Source organism: Rhinopithecus roxellana, chromosome 1 (assembly GCF_007565055.1).
Source record: "Rhinopithecus roxellana isolate Shanxi Qingling chromosome 1, ASM756505v1, whole genome shotgun sequence".
Taxonomy (NCBI): domain Eukaryota; kingdom Metazoa; phylum Chordata; class Mammalia; order Primates; family Cercopithecidae; genus Rhinopithecus; species Rhinopithecus roxellana.
Genome location: NC_044549.1, coordinates 52,456,233 through 52,469,247, shown reverse-complemented (window position 1 = coordinate 52,469,247; position 13,015 = coordinate 52,456,233). Strand labels below are relative to the sequence as shown.

Below are 13,015 nucleotides of genomic sequence, written 5' to 3'. Positions count from 1 at the left end.
CTGATTCACCACTGTTGGTCTCTGGACCCCTGTGCCGTGGCCTGGCCCTGGGGGGTGGCTGGTGGTTGTGGGGTGCACCATGTCCCCAGGCACCCCCAAGGGAGGGGACAGCAGCAGCCCCCTGACCCTGTGGCAGCTTCCCCACCCCTGGTCCTCCTGCTGCCAAGCCTTCCGCCCCCTCTCACCTAGGGTTTTCCCTCCCCAGCCTCTGTCTTCCTTCCCCGGAGGGCCCCTCACTCCTGCTGCTGCCTCTGTGGGATCCAGTGTTTCCCCAGCCAACCTGAGAGGACCAGAAGGCCCCGGGAGACCCGAGGGAACGTGGGTGAAGGTTGGGATTTCTGTACTGTGCAGGACGAGGAGACACAGAGGCGCTGGAGTCGGGCTCAGGGGGTGCCGGCAGCCCCACAGCACCAGCAGGAGAGGAGGCTGTAGACACCAGACTGCCTGGCGGCTCCATCTCTCTTCTGGGTGTCTGGTTGCCCAGGGTGGGAGAGGCGGACAGTTAATTAAAAAGCAGCCAATAGCGGCCCTGGGTCGGCTGCATGAGTGCCGGGGATATTGGTCCATGGATCACTGTCCTGTGAGGGCTGCTTGTGCCCTCCCCAAGGGGTGAGTGTCCCTCCGGCTGGTCAGCGCGCCGGCTGCCCCTGCACCCTGAAAGGAATTTAATTCAGGCTACATTTAATTAGGAAAAGAGGGCTCACAGAGAATCACGAAGTTGAAACCTCTTTTAAGAATGGAATTAAACTCTTTCCTGATCCTCGGCAAGCCAGGCAGACCCTAAAAGGCAGATGTCCTCGGGCACTGGGTGGCCCGTGGGCTGTGTGGGAGGAAGACCAGAGGTGGGCTGTTAGATGTCCTTGGTGAACCTGCCGCTGAGTGGAGCTGAGGGGCGGGTGGCCTGGCCGAGCCCAACCCTTTGCCCTTCCGATTGGTGAGCAGTCTCCCCGCAGGGCTGGCTGGGGCCGCCTCCGTCTGCCAGCATCACGTCCTTACATATCAGGGTACCAGGGCCTCTGTGTCGGCTCTGCCTCCGGCTGGACCCTGATGGACACATGACTTGGCTGTCTCCTGTGGGACACCAGGCTCCAGGCTGGGTCCCTGCTGGAGCACAGGCAGGTGACTCCAGTCCCTGCTGCAGACTGTCTTGAAGAGGACTCCGAGCAGTTGGGCAGGGAGGGAGCTCTGAGCAGGAGTGGAGAGGCTGGGGTGGAAGGGCCTCAGGTGGAGCCTCTCCCAGACTGTGGTGGCCTCCCCAGGTTGGTGTTGTGGTTCTCCAACCCACCACATGGGATAAGCCCTGCAGGTCTGAGGACAGGCCAGGGCCTTGCCGAAGCCAAAACTCACACACATGGGTGGAAATGTAACAGTTCACATTCCAGAAGGGGCCGTTCCGTTAGGAGCTGTAGCCAGCGGGCAGCTCCTGCCCCGCCCCCTGCCTCTGCCCCTGCCCCTGCCCCTGCCCCCTAAGCTTGCTCTCTGGACTGAAGCCAGACCTGGCATCCAGAGTGTGCAGTGCTGGGGAGGAGACGCCGGGCACCATAGTCAAGGGGGCCAGGAGAAGGGATGTCAGAGGGGAGGGAGGTCTGTGGGGGAAGCCTCAAAAAGCCCCTGGACAGAGAGCCCAGTGCGGGGGGAGGCACTGAGGCCTTGAGGGAGGAGGCTGGGCCAGAGCAAGGGGCAGGAGAGGGAGGGATGCGTCCGTGGTGGTGACCAGTGAGAAGGTCCCTGAGTGGCCAGGCAGACTCGGCAGGGGTTCCCCAGAGTGGACAAGTGGACGGGGCCGAAGTCTGTTTTAGAGACGGGGAGGACAGGGCAAGCCCTGCAACCTTCAGTGCGATGGCCACCCTCATCTGTAAAAGGAGCTCTGTGGTCCGTGCCTCACAGCGTGTGGAGAGGAGGAGGTGAGGAGGAGCCTAGTGCGACCTCAGCCCCCGGGGGCATTTCCAATCCAGCCTCTGCAGCTTGGCCACCCCGAGGTCGGCCCAGCACCCTGGCTCTGCTCCCCGCGGACTCTCCTGCCCTGGCTCCCATGCTGCTTTCTCTGTCTCTCTAAGCCCCATCCTCTAACTGTGGGCACCCAGTGCTGCCCTGACCCTTCCCTGCCCCGTCTGCACTCATCCCTCATCCACACACTGAGGACCCCAAGCAGGCATCTCCAGCCCTGCTGGCTCTTCTGAGCTCGATGACCCCCATGGCTGGCCCCTTGTCCTCACGTCAGTGACCCCAACCCCCATCTTCACAGACCCCTCAGTCTCTGTCCTTGGCATGTTTCTGGAATCCACCCATCTGCCCCCACGGCCTCCCGGGTTCTGGTCCCTGCACCTGCCACAGCCTCCGTGCGGCCCTCCTGCCCCACTGCCTACTCCTTGTGCCAGCTCCTTCCCAGTTTGCTCCAAGTGCAGCAGGCCAGCCTCCTTGCCTTGGCATGGGCTCTGGAGAGCCATGCCCTTCACTTCCTGGACCCCAGAGCCCAGGACAGGACCCTGTAGGTGGGGGGCCCCTCGGTGGCCACCTGCTGAGCGGTGAGCAAGGGCCCTGAAGCTTGTGTGGTCAAGAGACTCGATGCGTGGCCACTGAGTGCCACCCTAGGACCAGGGACAGGATGTGGGGTGGCCGCTGGGGAGGGGAGTCCAGTGCCCCACAGGGGCTTACTTCACCTTGTATGGAAGTTAAAGGTGGAGTGGGGAAGGCAGAGGTCCCTGGCCAGGGTGGGGAGTGTGGGCAAAGGATACAGGCCAGGGTGGGGAGAACCCTTTCTGATCCTCCTCACAGACCCCAGGCCCCACCTGGGGGCTCCTGTACATTGGGTTCCGAGCTGCAGCCTGAGACCTTGGCCTCATGGCCCAGTCTGGAGTCCACCCTCCTGCCTCCCCCACCCGCCTCCACACACAGTCACCTTTGGGACTGTGGCCGTTTCCAGAAGTCCTGGGACCCAGGGAGGCTACAGCACTGGAGGACGGCCGCCAGCAGGTGGGAAAGGGGCTTGGCCAGGGTGCTGCCTGTCCCGTACTTTTGTTTGCAAGCAGCTCTTGAGCCCACACCTCCAGGGGCCTGCAAGTTCATTTGCTTGTCTTACACCTGGCAGCCCTGAGCACTGAGGCTTGATGAGGCTAAGGAGATCTGCCAGGAAGACCCTATTGATTTTAATTACCCAGAAACAGCCCACAGGGACAAAGGACTTTGGCTGTTTATTTAGCCAGGCTGTGCTGCCCTATTGTGGAAGGAGAGATCAAATCAGCTGCCCTCATTATAACTATAATAATAAGGCCAAAATGCTGCTCGGGGCTCAGGGCATTTTTTTTTTTTAAAGCAGTAACCTCACTGTCCCACCCCCTCACGCCCCTCCTCAGCAGGCTTGAACAACCAGGAGCAATTACATCCTGTCGATATTAATTCAATTAAATCCAGGTTATTTATTGGGTATTATGGAAAAGGATTCTCTGGCCTTACAGAGATGGGGCATGACTGAGGGAGTGAGCAGGATACAGAAGCCTCAAGCAGAATTGATTGTGGGCATGGGCCAGAAAATCAGCGCAAGTCCAGGAGAAAGGTAGAGAGCGTAGGGCACTGTGGGGGCTGCTTGGGTGGCATTTCTTCTGGGACTGGGACGGAAGAAGATCAGAAGGTGTTGGAAAAACCTACAAAGTGGCCTTGTAGAAGACCGAGTGGCCTTCAGCAAGTCAGATGTCAGCAGGCCAGCCTCCCTGCCTTGGCATGGGCTCTCTTTACCTTTGACTTTGCAGCTGAAAATTGCTTTTGGATAATGATGATGGTGATGATGCTGACAGTCATGGTAGTGATAAAGGAGATAATGAAGGGGTTGATGGCAGTGACAACAACGGTAATGATGATGATGGATGATTGTGAAGATAATGAAGAAGATCATCATTGGGTTGACGACAGTGACAATGGTGATGATAATGGCATTGATCGTGATGACGATGGTGATGATGGTGGTGATGGTGGTGATTATGGTGATGGTAATAGTGATGATGATGGTGATGATGATATTATGGTGGTGGTGGTGATTATGGTGATGGTGATGGTGGTGACTATGTGGCAATGGTGGTGATTATGTGGCAATGGTGGTGATGATGGTGATGACGGTAGGGATGACGATGATAGTAATGGTGATGCTGCTGCTGATGGTGATGGTGATGATGATGGTGGTGATTATGGTGATGGTGATGGTGGTGATGATGATGATGGTGATGCTACTGATGATGGTGGTGATGGTGAAGATGATGATGGTGATAATGATGGTGATGGTGGTGACTATGTGGCAATGGTGGTGATGATGGTGATGATGGTAGGGATGATGATGATAGTAATGGTGATGCTGCTGCTGATGGTAATGGTGATGATGATGGTGGTGGTGATGGTGGTGACCATGGTAATGACAATGGTGGTGATGATTGTGATGGTGGTAGGGATAATGATGATGGTGGTGATGGTGATGTTGACGCTGCTGATGATGGTGATGATGATGATGGTTTTGTTGATGATGGTGATGAGGATGACAGTGAGGATAACGATGCTGCTGCTAATGGTGGTGATGGTGGTGATAATATTGGTGGTGATGGTGTGGATGATGATAACAATGATGGTGATAGTGATGGTGGGGATGATGGTAATGGTGATGATTATGGTGGTGATGATGATGGTGCTGATGATGGGTGAATATGAGCAATGGTTAAATGGCATAATGGGTTTTTGATACCTTGGTAGAGCACACAAGTGCAAAAGGCTGTGAATGAACTAGAAGCCACCAAGTGGAAGGCCATGGATGAGCATCAGTGCCTGTGGCAGGAGGGCCATGAAGGACCCCACATTTAGGGCCCAACCTTAAAGGGAGAGCAGGCCACCTGTGCTGGTGACAGCTTCCACTCTAGGCTGAGAATACAGGGTCCAGAGGAGGCCCCTGGTGGCTGTCAATACCAAGGGGCAGAGAAAAGTGTCTGCTGAGTGCCCACTAGGGGCTGAACACTATGCAGAGAGCTTTACCCAGGTCCCCTCATTTAGTCCTCACAATGACCCTTGGGGCTAGGGACATTTCAGGGACCTGGTTCTCCTGATAATTCCTGTCTACACTGGCTGATCAGGCATCATTTTTAGACACCTTCTTCCACTCTTTCCTTTGGATGATAGAGCACAGGCCACCCCAGCAGTGGGAGTTTCTCCCCCATTTTACAGTTGCCAGCACTGAGGCTCCCAGAGGTGGAGGCTGTGAAGCCAGGTCTGCAGATGGCTCTAAGTGCTGCGCCCTCCTCCTGCTGAGTTTGGGGATGACTAGCAAGGGGGAGGGGTTCAGGGTCTTGGGAGCCTGAAGGGCATTGCAGAGCCCTGCTGCCTGGCTTTGAGGAGGTCCCCAGGTAGGGGGTGCAGATCACAGGGGGCTGGCCCCTGTTTGGTGACATGGCTGGGACTGATATAGGATTCTCAGTGGATTCAAGTGACCCCTGAACATCAGGGTATAGCTGTGGGAACCCCAAAGGGCCACAGGAAGGGCAGTAGGCTTGGAGGGGAGGTGGTGGGAGGTAGGCAGAAACTGTAGGCCTAGGGACCAACCAACACACCGGGCACATCCATGTCCTGTGGCTGCTTTAACAAAGTACCCCAACCTGAGGGGCTCACAATGCCAGAAGTGTGTCCTCTCACAGGCTGGAGCCCAGAAGCCTGAAACTCAGGTGCTGGCAGGGCTACATTCTCTGCAGGCTCCAGGGGAGGACCCTTCCTGCATTTCCCCAGATTCCTGGGCTGCTGGCCATCCTGGATGCCATCCTCTTGGCTTGTAGTGGCACATTCCACCTGCCCCTGTCTGCACATGGCCATCTCCCTGTGAGGGTGTCTCCACATCTCTGTTTTCTCTTCTTATAAGGACACCAGTCATTGGATTAGGGCCCACCCTACCAATGTGACCCCATTTTACCTTGAGTACATCTGCAAAGCCTGTTTCTGAATGAGTCACACTCGTGGGTACTGGTGTACAGGAATTTTGGAGGGACGCTGTTCCACCCAGTGCACTATAGCACACAGGCCTGCAGCCAGTGGGCTGGGAGCCATGGCACCTACTGCCAGAGCTGCTGGGTGGCCTGGTGGCCGGTCGGTGGTGACCCTTCCTGAGGCCACCACCCTCGTTTTTATCTCAACCTGTGGGACTAGAAAGGTCTGTATGTGAATGAATTCCCAATCTGAGGAGTGTGTGTCCACAGGTCATAAACTGCGGGCTCTAGGGTGCTCATTATCTTAAATAGCTACATGTCATCTTTTCACAAATGTCCTCTGGTATGGCAAGAGTAGTGACTAAAGATGAATTTCAGGATAGGTTATCTGAGATATGCTCCAGAATAGGGGCCAGAGGTGGGAGTGGAAGAAGATACAGATCAAACAGGTTTGCTGTGAGTTCATCACTATTATTATTTTTTTAGATTTTTTTTTTTTGTTCGTTTTATTGACATGGAGTCTCACTCTGTCACCAGGCTGGAGTGCAGTGGCATGATCTCGGCTCACTGCAAGCTCCCCCTCCCAGGTTCAAGTGATTCTCCTGCTTCAGCCTCCCAAGTAGCTGGGATTACAGGTGTGTACCACCACGCCCAGCTAATGTTTGTACATTTTTTTTTTTTTTTTTTGAGACGGAGTCTTGCTCTGTCACCCAGGCTGGATTGCAGTGGCCAGATCTCAGCTCACTGCAAGCTCTGCCTCCCGGGTTTACGCCATTCTCCTGCCTCAGCCTCACGAGTAGCTGGGACTACAGGTGCCAGCCACCTCGCCCGGCTAGCTTTTTGTATTTTTCAGTAGAGACGGGGTTTCACCGTGTTAGCCAGGATGGTCTCAAACTCCTGACCTCGTGATCCGCCCGTCTCGGCCTCCCAAAGTGCTGGGATTACAGGCTTGAGCCACCGCGCCCGGCCATGTTTTGTATTTTTAATAGAGATGGGGCCTCACCATGTTGGCCAAGCTGGTCGCAAACTCCTGACCTCAAATGATCTGCCTGCCTTGGCCTCCCAAAGTGCTGGGAGTACAGATGTGAGCTGAGAGCCCCGCCAAGAATTAAAAATGCACATATGCTTTGACCTGGCGCCTCTGCTCGTGCTTGGCCCTGTGGAAATATGTGCAGTATATTCAGGTACCTCGGGGATCTGCTGACTCATTGTAAGAACAAAGAAACTGGAAATACGGTAAATACACACCCACGGAAGGCACAATCATACAACAGAGTACAGCACAGCCCTTAGAAAGAAGGAGGCAGATTAGCAGTGTGGATGTGGAAAGATCTGCCAAGATGTGTTTGAGGTGAAAAAATGGCAAGGTCCAAAATAGTGGGCAGAGTGATTTTCTTTTTATAGGTAAAAAATGCTGGCACGCCAATGTCTTCAGCAAGGAAACAAAGCGGCATCGCTTCTGAGGAGAGCGACTGTGATGGAAAAGGTTTGAGTTTTCATTTTATAATCCTTTGGTATGGTTTGAATTTTGCAAACATGGGCATTCATTAACTTTATTTTAAAAATACCACTGGGATTATCTGTGTGGCAGCATTACAGACCATTTTCGTCTTTATGCTTTTCTGTATTAAAAAAGAAAACCTTTTAAAATATCCTGCGGTCCAGAAAAATGTGTGTTGGTTCTCGGTGTGCATGTGATGAGGTGCTGCTGTCGTCCCAGAGGACTCGAATTAGAGCTCATGCCCTCCCTCTCTGGGCCTCAGTTTCCCCTCCTCAGGAGAAGGCAGCAGGATGAGGTGCGGGTGTGAGTGCAGGGGGTGTTGCTGGCTCTGAGGTCCAGAGGCTGACTCCTCAGTGAGTGTTGGGCAGCTGCCCCTCCTCCTGCTCATCTTGTCCTGGGGCTGGAGGTGAAGGGTGAGAAAGCTGGAGTGGGGAGCAGGGTTGGTTCCTCTGAAACAGCAAAATGCAGGGTCTCAGAGAATGCCTGTGGGTGTAGAAGCAGCTGGGGGAAGTCTAAGGTCTAAGCCAGGGCTGCAGGGGCCTCTTTGAAGGTTGGTGCACAGAAGTCTCCCTAGGCTGCCCTGAGAACGCCTGAGGCACAGAGAGCGTGTGCGTGTGCATGCCTGTGTCTGTGCATGTTAGCGTGTGTGGTTTGAGGAGCCTGGGGTGCCTGTGTCTGTGCTCCCACATGTAACTGTGCGGTTATCTCTCTGTTTCCTGCATGCGACAGAAGCTGATTTCTTGTTAAGCTCCGGGGCTCCTCTCTTAGTTGGGCTCCTTCCAAGGTCTCTAGTTTTGTATTCGTAGTTTATTTTTTTTTTTTTGAGACGGAGTCTCGCTCTGTCGCCCAGGCTGGAGTGCAGCGGCGCGATCTCAGCTCACTGCAACCTCTGCCTCCCAGGTTCAAGCGATTCTCCTGCTTCAGCCTCTTGAGTAGCTGGGATTACAGGCAACAGCCACCACACCCAGCTAAATGTTTTTTGTATTTTTAGTAGAGACAGGGTTTCACCATGTTGGCCAGGCTGGTCTTGAACTCCTGACCTCAGGTGATCCACCACCTTGGCCTCCCAAAGTGCTGGGATTATAAGTGTGAGCCACCATACCTGGCCTTTGTTTAAAAAGAACGGTCCCTCCCTCATTGTATGAACAACAGGCCTGACAAACCCTGACTCTGTCCTTGGCATATGTATATCTAGATTCACATCTATATCTGTGCCTTCCTTTCATATCTGTGCTCCAGGAACTTCCCTTTCTGGGGAAGGGACACAGCAGTGAAGACACTCAGTGTTTTGGGGTGTCCCAGCTTTATCCTGGGACAATCAGGGAGATGGAGACTAGGAGATTGACAGGGATGGCTAGGCATGGGGCTGGGCGTGGCAGCACTCACTGTAGGGGTGCATCTCTGTCTGTGCCTGTGTGTGTGCATCTGAATCTGGCACCGTGGGTGTGTGCCTGTAGCTGTGTGTGTGCATCTGAATCTGGCACCGTGGGTGTGTGCCTGCAGCTGTGTGTGTGCATCTGAATCTGGCACTGTGGGTGTGTGCCTGTATGTGCATCTGAATCTGGCACCGTGGGTGTGTGCCTGTAGCTGTGTGTGTGCATCTGAATCTGGCACTGTGGGTGTGTGCCTGTAGCTATGGGCTGTCACCCTCCATCTGTGCAGCTGAGAGAACACCCTAGAGTGTGTGTGCTGGGTTTGTCATTGGCAATGGTGTGGACTAATGAGTTCCCTTGGGGCCAGTCCTGGTAGTTGCAGCAAACCACTTGCTGCCAGGAGCCTAGAGCGGGGAGTGATGATTTCCCCCACCCAGGGTGTCCAGATATCCCAGTTGGCCTCCAGAGGCCCTGCTCAACTCATCTGGTTGAGACCAAGACTAGGGCCTCTCACAGGGGCTCTAGCAGGGCAGTGATTTCTGATTCCTTTGGCCATCACCTGGTCACCAGTTTGGTATAGATGGTAGGCAGAGATAGCCAAGAGTGAGTATCAGGTTTCCATGGTGACAGGATATGTGAGTGTCCCAGGTCAACAAGACCTTTGCAGGCAGTACTGGGGACAGGAGGCAGGGTTATTTTTCAAGCCCGCTCACTCCTGTTACAGAGCTGGCTCACGAGGCTGGAGGAATCTCCAAGGTCGCTCAGAACATCAGTGGTCATTCCCTGCTTACCCCCAACATGCAGACCCACTCACCAGGGTTTTCCACCCTGCTTGGTGCTCCCCCACGAAGCGGACCCCCATGGATGCCATCACAGAGGATTCCTTGATCTTGGGGTTCCAGTTCGATCCAGCCAATGGGAAGTGCCAGCAGGGCATCAGAGGCTGGGAGAAGAGTAAATTTGGGATATTTCCCCCATGTACCCCCAGTTTTGGCAGTGACTTTGTGGCCTCAAATCTCCTCTCAGGTTTCCCCGTGGCCCATAGCTAGCTATTCTCACTGGTTCCAGGAAACCACTCCCTCTCCTCCCTTCAGGTTTAGGGGTGAGAGCTCCCTCCCCTCTGTTGCCAGCCCAGGTGCTGCACCATCTCCTGTTGGTCCCCTCAACCTCGCCCACAGGGACGTTTTCCAAAAATCCCTGTGGAGTGAGACCTCTTTCTTGCTGGGGCCCTCCTGGTACATAGAGTTACATAGAAATACAACTTACATTTCCTTGAGAAAATATGTTTTCTTATATTTCTTTTCTGTTTCTTGAATACAAGCTCCTTCTGGCCTCCAGGACTTTGAACTTGCAGTATCTTCTGGTTGTTTAAGACATCATCTCTTCATCAATAAAACAAACAAAACATGTTTTACATATTTAGCCGAGCTTGGCACTCATTAAGGGCATAACAAATAGTAGCTAGCATTACTGTTATTGTTGCTGTTGTGTTAAATGTGTATAAAATCACAGGGTCTTGGAATGGAGATAGAAGTGCTCACTTGAATTGAAAGGGGCATGGTTTTAATATTGTAATAGGATGTCTCAATCTAATATTAACTAATGTTTTGAAATATTATATCTGTGCCAGTAATTCATGTTTGGTGCATTTCTATAATATCCTTTGTGTGTCTGTATTTTTCTTTGTGTGTGTGTGTGTGTGTGTGACAGAGTCTTGCTCTTGTTGCCCAGGCTGGAGTGCAGCGGTGCGTTCTCAGCTCATCGCAACTTCTGCCGCCCGGATTTAAGCTCCTCCTGCCTCAGCCTCCTGAGTAGCTGGGATTACAGGCACCTGCCACCACACCCGGCTAACTTTCGTACTTTTTAGTAGAGATGGGGTTTTGCCATGTTGGCCAGGCTGGTCTTGACCTCCTGACCTCAGGTGATCCTCCCATCTTGGCTTCCCAAAGTGCTGGGATTACAGGCGTGAGCCACCGCGCCCAGCCGTGCCTGTATTTTTCAAAAGAAGTGTTATATTTGGGACTTTTTTATTTGTTTTAAGTTGAAATATATTTCAATATTGTACGAAAGGGGAAAAACAGTAAGTATATAATATTCAATAAGTCAGTGTCTTGCTTCATTAAATGCCATTTAAAAATAAAATACATATGGTTAAAACGTGAAAACATGTATTTCTTCAAAGGGGCCTTCCCTGACTACTGTCCAAATCAGGGACCCCATTATTCTCTCTCTCACAGTCTCAGCCTATGCCTTTCACAGCAGTTACCATATTTTGTAATCACAATTTTCTTTCCTAGGTTAAGGCTTATCTCTCCCATTAAACTATGAGTTTGACAAAGGCTTTCTGACCTCATGCAGCTGTGTCCCCAGTGCAGTGTCTTAGTGAGCAGACATGCTATGATACTGTAACAAAGAGGCCCCCAAACACAGCATCATGCACAACACTTATTTCTCCTGCCAGTGATAATGTGGGCCGGTTGTCCCAGGCTGTCATGGTGGTTTGAAGGTGTTCACAAGCTCCAAGGCCTCCCCAGAACACTTAACTCCTCAGCTACCAGGATACAACTTAAAAAATCCTTGGCCAGGCATTGTGACTCATGCCTGTAATCCCAACACTTTGGGAGACCAAGGTGGGAGGATTGCTTGAGCCCAGGAATTAGATACCAGCCTTAGCAATATAGTGAGGCTGTGTCTCTGAAAAAGTAATTTAAAAATTAAAAAACCCTCTTATCCAGACTAATCCCACTCTCTTTGGCCTCAGCTTCAGGTCCAGGCTGCCCCAGATCCTCATTCTCCCAACCAGAAGATCATCTGTGTGGCTTTCCAAACTATAGAACAAGTTCCCTGAGAGGAAGTCGGTCTCTCACGAATGCCACAGGGCCACTGCATGCACTCTGTCACTTTATAAAATAGTACTTATTCCTTCTGTGGCTATGGTTTACATCTGCCCACATCCCTGACCTTTGAGTGAGTTACCTCACCATTCTGTGCCTCAATTTCTTTATCTATAAAATGGGGATGGCCGGGCGCGGTGGCTCAAGCCTGTAATCCCAGCACTTTGGGAGGCCGAGATGGGCGGATCACGAGGTCAGGAGATCGAGACCATCCTGGCTAACACGGTGAAACCCCGTCTCTACTAAAAATACAAAAAAACTAGCCGGGCGAGGTGGCGGGCGCCTGTAGTCCCAGCCACTCGGGAGGCTGAGGCAGGAGAATGGCGTAAACCCGGGAGGCGGAGCTTGCAGTGAGCTGAGATCCGGCCACTGCACTCCAGTTCGGGCGACAGAGCGAGACTCCGCCTCAAAAAAATAAAATAAAATAAAATAAAATGGGGATGACAATAGTTTGCCTCCTAGGACCGTTATAAGAGTTCAATGAGCAAAAAGCATTTGGACTTGAACTTAGCACATGACAGATGGTCTCTGAGTAATAATCAACATTATTTTCTCTTAATTCTCTGGACTTGCCCATGAAATCCAGAGAATGAATTGCAATTTTCTTCCTTTTTTTTTTTTTTTTTTTGAGACGGCGTCTCACTCTTGTCGCCCGGGCTGGATTGCAATGGCGCGGCCCCACAGCAACCTCCCCTCCCGGTTTCAAGCGATTCACCTGCCCCAGCCTCCCGAGTAGCTGGAATTGCAGGCTCCCTTCATCACGCCCAGCTAATTTTTTGTATTTTTAGTAGAGACGGGGTTTCGCCATGTTGGTCAGGCTGGTCTCGGTCTCCCAAAGTGCTGGGAATACAGGCGTGAGCCACCACACCCGGCCCAGTACTTCATTTTCAGATGCAGACATGAAGGACCAGAAGGCTGAAGCAACCTGCCCAAAGCCACTATGCTGGCGGGTGGCTGAGTCTGGGTTTAACCCAGGCCCGAACCTCAGTTCCCTCATGATAAAGTTGGGGTGATGTCACCTCTCTCAGGATTAGGTTGTGAGGCTCAAATGCCATCATGCAATCATGGCAGGCACACGGGGGCCACTCTTCAAACGTCTGTGCGCTTCCCTTGTGCCCCGCCCTGGCACACAGCCGCCCTCATGGAGCCGAGGGATCCCAGCCCGGCAGTCCTTCGTCAGCTGCTTCTGTTTGGTTGGCGGGGACAGCTGGGCCGACAGAGAAGCCCATTGTCTCCGTCCTCTGGGGCTCTATTGTTGGGGCCTCCTCCTGGGTTGCAGACCCGCGGACACCCCCAGCTGTT

General features: G+C 52.9%; 1 long non-coding RNA gene across 1 annotated transcript; it reads right to left on the bottom strand.

Annotated features, from left to right (window-relative positions):
• Positions 1–7,233: 7,233 nt before the first annotated feature.
• On the bottom strand, positions 7,234–10,567 carry LOC115900017. Its single transcript, XR_004059691.1, has 3 exons — positions 10,086–10,567; positions 9,634–9,762; positions 7,234–7,895 (listed from the first exon to the last, which is right to left on the bottom strand). It is a non-coding gene; the product is annotated as an uncharacterized LOC115900017 (long non-coding RNA).
• Positions 10,568–13,015: the final 2,448 nt, after the last annotated feature.